The following is a 5,770-nucleotide window of genomic DNA, read 5'->3' on the forward strand; positions in this document are numbered from 1 at the left end:
TCCATGGGGCCGGGGCTCGCAGCGCGGCCGGGCTCGCCGAGGCGCCCCCGGGTGCAGCGCCTGGCGGAGCTCGCTCCTCGCGGCGTCCTGGGCTCGGTGTGCGGCGCGGGCGAGCCCCGCCTCTGCCCTCGCTGCGCGGCCTGGGCGGGCTCTTAAAGGGGCCGCCGGGAGCTGGCGGGCTGCCCCCCTCCCGGCCAGCCCCACCCCGGGGAGACACTGTCCACCCCCCCCTCGGACCCCTACACACCCCCTCAGATCCCCCCAGACACACCCCAACACACACACACACCCTCAGATCCCCCCACTCCCCCACTGACACACCCCCTCAGATCCCCCCACTGCACCCCCACAGACACACCCCTACACACACACACACCCTCAGATCCCCGCACTCCCCCCCGCACACAGACACACCCCTACACACACACACACAGATGCACACTCAGACCCCTACACACACACCCCTACATACACAAATACACACACCCTCAGACCACTACACACTGACACACCCCTACACCCACAGAGAGGCAACCTCAAACTCCCCCATATCCCTACACACATACCCCTCACACACACCATGAAACCCCTACACACAGAGAGAGACACAGCCCCAGCAACACACACACAGGTACCCACAGACCCTAATAACACAGCCAGACTCACAGACAGTCATAATCATACACACTCTCCCCATCATGCCCCTACACCCAGACCCTCAGCTCATATGCAGACACGTGTATACACACTAGCTTCCCCTTCAGACACACAGTCAGTTCAATTCAATGAGGATTTATGGGCCAGCACCTATACGATCCATATTCTTATGTGGATCCCTCTCACCACGGTATGGAAATGAAATAGAAATACCACCACCACCAAGAGCTATGTTGGAAGAATGAGCTTGGAATTTCATTCATTCTGACTGCAGAGAGATTCCTGATTGTTCTTATCAGTAGCCGCTCCAGTCCACACAATCACACTGCCTCAGACCACTAGTCACTCTCACACCCCTAGAAATTTTGCAGCGCTTCACACATATGCACACAGCCAAAGCTACGTGCAAACACACAGATACGGTTAGGCTTCAGAGATACTGGACAGGAGCAGGTCTACGCTCAAAACCTACAATGACATAGCTATGCCAATAGATGCTGCCGCACCTCCTGGCTTGAAGGGGTTTCCTTTCCATTATATGCAGGGTTTACAGTTTGGTTCAGTGGTTCTCAGCACCCCCACTATACAAATTGTTCCAGCACCCATGAGCTATGCCGACTTAATCCACCTCCCCTCCCCAGAAGACTGCTTCCTTCGACCTAGTTACCATCGCTCAGGGAGTGCTGGAAAACCCCCTTCCTTCACTGCAGTCCACAGCTACACTATGAGGTTATAGTGGCATAACTATAACTGTGAGTATAAGGGATCGAGTAGACGGCTCAGATCCTGGTAACACATGAGAAGGAACCAGTGAGACCATAAACACTGGCCAAAATGATTGAAAGTGGCCACTGATTCTGGAAAAAGAACGAGGAGTGCTTGGAGTCTAGTCTCTAAGGAGCCACAAGGACGACTCCTTCTTTTTGCTGATACCGACTAACACGGCTACCACTCCGAAACCTGTCATTGATTCTGGGTGTCTCAAATAGTTTGGGGCTAACTTGGGCCAGATTTTCAGAGGTGCTGAGCACTGACAAAATCCAGTTGAAGTCAGTGGGAGCTGCCAGTGCTCAGCACCTCTGAAAGTATCTTTGGTTGGGCAGTGAAAAATTGAGGCCTTCCGAAATCAGTGGTCACTTTTGAAAATGGCTGCCTGGTGTCTGCAGAACCGTACAGGTGCTATTGCCTAGGTATTAGGGTGCAGTGGTCGTGACCCAGCAGTTAAGGAGGAGGCTTTTCCATTACAAGCTCTTGTCATGTGCATTGTTGGTTGCCCTCTTGTCACGTGCCAACTTGGTTGCCCTCTCTAAGGTGAATGCCCTTGAAAATGTTAAAATTCCATTGAGGTGGGTGCTAAGTTATCCCCATGTGTGCGTGGGAGGGTGGAGAGGTCGGAAAGGGGCATTCTGGCTGTAGAGACCTGTTTCTTTGTTTGTATAACCTCCGCTTAGTGTTTTAAATGCCTGGACTTTGTCCTCCATATGGGCAAAAACCTCTGCTGTGTCATGCACCAGGGGGAGGCCATGTGCGCTGAATTAAACCTTGCACTTTTCTCTTTCTCTCGCTAAGGATTTTTGCCTTGTTGTCCATCAGTGTTGTATCTAGGCACCTTCCATGTAAATAGATTACCAACAGCAAAGTACCGCAGGAGACTGCATGGAGTCTCTGGCTTGTTTACCCTTTTCTGGTTCTCAGAAGCTCTGCTTGGGATAGGGTCTTCTGTTGGCAGGGAACAAGGCAGCAATTGAGGCAGTGAATGCCCCTCTGGTTAGAATGGTAAAGTTAAGGTTTATTTCACTTTAATGTACATGTCAGAGGATCTCAAAGCGTTTGACAACCAATAATGAATTAAATCCAAGGCAGAACCCCTGCAGCAAGCTTGACCTAAATTTGGTGCACAGACCCCTTGCATTCTGGGGCAGATTCAGACAAAATAAAAATGATTTTTTTATATATTTAAAATGGAATTTATTGAATTAAATACAAGCCTGAATAACACAGTTCCTCTAGCATCAGTCTGGTGTGGAGTTTGAAATTGGAGTCCATTTAATGTATCTTGCCTCCACAATTTCAATTTGAACAGGCTGTAGATCTCTGTATTGAAAACACAGACCTGAAGGGTAGGAGTTGTCACAGGGTAGACAGCCTGATGTAATGTGTGTGTGTGGGGGACGGGGGGGACATTTGGTACTGTTGGGTTGGCCATTTCTGCTAAAAAGTTTGGCAGTGAAATAGTTAACATGTAAAGCGTCATTAATACGTTCCAGAGTCAACACCCCAGTGAGACAAATGGGAGTAGCTCAAACCTCCCTGGGCTATTGGCTGAGGCTCTCTGCAAATTCCCAGGCATCACTGCCTCACTCACACTTGAGTAACAGTTGGAAGGTTTCTTCTCAACCATTAGGGCTGGAAATGGAGCTTTTAATAAAATGAAAGCTGAGACGCTGGAGTCCAGTTCTGCAGGAAGTTCCCTAGCCAAGGCTGTATGAGGCGCAGAACATGCCTCGCAACACAACCATTCCGTTTCTCACACGTACCACTGACGTCCTGCTGAGCCATCTCCCAGCGGGTTTATTTCAGCTGTGACCCTCTGGATGCACAAGGCTATTTACTTCCAGTAATTGCCGTTGTTGGGCCAATTACACCCCTAGCATAACTGCCCTGGAGCATCCCAGGGATGAGTTCAAGCAGTGATGATGCTCCAATCCTTGACCCGAATGCTCTCAGTGCTCGGGTGATGTTGTAACCACTTGGTGTCTTTGGAGGACCCAGCTCCAAGCGACTGGAGCAAACCACTCCAGTGGCAGGGCTGGACTCTGTTTAGTCACCCTAGTGTAAATCCAGAACATCTCCATGGCCTTCATGGACATCACTCTATTTACTGTGTGTGGCTGAGATCCAGACATGCTTCCGTCTCACCTGCAAGAACCCTGGTCTGGGAGGCCGCACTGCTCTGCCCTGCCAAGCACGCGCCCACAGAGAGCAGAGCAATCAGCCAAGGAGTGGTGTCTTCCCCCTGCTGGCTCCAGCGTGGCACTTATAAGTAAACAGCTCTGCTTCTCCAGCTGGAGCAGACATCAGTAATGAGGCTGGTGAACTGACAAGGAAGCAAATAAGGGAGCCCGGTTCATTCTCCCTCCCTTAGAATCCAGGAGAGGCTAGAAGGGAAAGAAAGCACCGTCTGCCAAGGATAAGCTGAGAGGCTGGGGAGCGGACACACCCCAGCCCTGCAGGGCTAGGAAGGGAGGCACTAGCAGAGGAGTATTTGCACTGACGGTGGCGAAGGAAACGCTTATTGCACACTGAGCCGAGCCCGATTTCGCGGTCTGCTCCTGTGAGGTGTCAAGGGCTTCCTATGAACAAGGTCATGGAGTTGAAGGCCAGACGGGACCACCAGATCATCTAGTCTGACCTCTTGCATTTCACAGGCCACCAACCTACACACTGAGCAAGACAGGGCCTTGCTGAGATCCTGATCACTACCAAGCCAGCGTCTCCCCACCCTACAGGGGTCTCTTAGCTGTCGCCCCCTCAAAGCTCTCCCCATTCACCTCGCAATACAACTCCCAGCATGGCCTCCAGCAACTGAGGAGACCATCGCTGTCACGCCTCATGCCCCATCTACACTGCAAGTGCAACTGGGCCTTTGCAGCCCTCTGCCGGCCTGGTGACAACGAACACCCAGGAGTTTAGCATGGACAACAGCAGCTTTGTTCACCCAATGACCTTGTGATAACTGTGTGCGCGCTCTGCGCCAAGCACCCTGCTGCCTAATCAGGTTTGTATCGGTGCATCCTGGGAAACCTGGATAGCTGTCCCATAGTGCCTCATTGGGGGAGACATGCACAGACAGGCACCAGCAACACATGGCGCAATGACCTCTGGGACGTCCTTCCACACTGAGAGCTGGGAGAACAGAGGAGTGGCCAATCCGTTTACAGAAGCAGTTAGGGAATCCTGCCTACACTGCAAAAACAGTACATGAAGGCCCTACGTGCTGGCTTTGGCCTCTGACCGGAGGCTGTCATGGTTACCAACTGAACACTGCTAGTGGGGACAAGCCATGAGTAAAGCTGATAGGGGTACGTTGTTCAGAAGTGGCTGCCGAGCTGCCATCTCCCTGAAAGTCAGTGGGTCTTGGGCTGCTAAGCGTCTAAGACACTTTGCAAATGGGATAGAGAGAATTTTGCCCCCTGTGGCTAATGGGTTACAAAGAGGGCCAAATGGATGAAGGAGGAAAAGGCCATGACATTAAAACCCAGGAGAGGGGGACATGATCTGGACAGAATTCCCAGCTCTGCAACTGACTCACTGGGAGACATTGGGCAAGTGACTTCATCCAGCCTCAGTTTCCCCATGTGTGGGATTGTGGCTAAGGATACTCACCCATGACAGTAGAGAGGGGGGTTAGTTTTATATTATTGTTGTTTGTAAAGCACGTTGAGCTCCTCCAATGGCAGGCCATAGAGATGTGCAATGTATTCCCGCCCCCCCAACAGCTGGGTGCTGCCCCCCTCAGGGGGACCTGTTAACAACACCAATCATGCAGCACCAGCAATGAAGTTGTGCATCACTGGGCAAGCCACATTCACATGGGCAGAGAGCCACAGTGTGAGCAGAGGTCGACACATCCCATCCGGCACGGCCACGCTAACACACCATCACCAGGGTGGAATAAAGAGCTCATTTCACCAAGGCTTTTAAAATTTTTTACTACATTGTGTATGGGGGGAGTGGTGGGGCAGTGTTCCTCATAATCACGAATAGTGATGGAGCGTGATCTCTCAAGACATCACTGTTTGGGAATAGCTGGAAGATCCTGATACCTGGATTATTTTAGGGAGGAAAGAGTTGAAGTGTTTCCCGCTAAAGGTAACTGCATGCTTGGGGTGAAATCCTGGCCTCATTAGAATCAAAATGTCCATTGATCCCAGGATCTTACCCTTAAACTCCATGGACCACATAGAAGTAGCTCAGCGCAAGGCTGCATAGACTGAAGTGGTCTTTGAGAGAACTGAGCTCTCAAGACAGTCAGGTTACTGGCTTGGAAGAAAATGAACGCACGCTAGAACAGTTAGACTTCGGTCTGTATGAAAACACAGCCACGGGGACC

Source organism: Mauremys mutica, chromosome 14, assembly GCF_020497125.1.
Source record: "Mauremys mutica isolate MM-2020 ecotype Southern chromosome 14, ASM2049712v1, whole genome shotgun sequence".
NCBI lineage: Eukaryota > Metazoa > Chordata > Testudines > Geoemydidae > Mauremys > Mauremys mutica.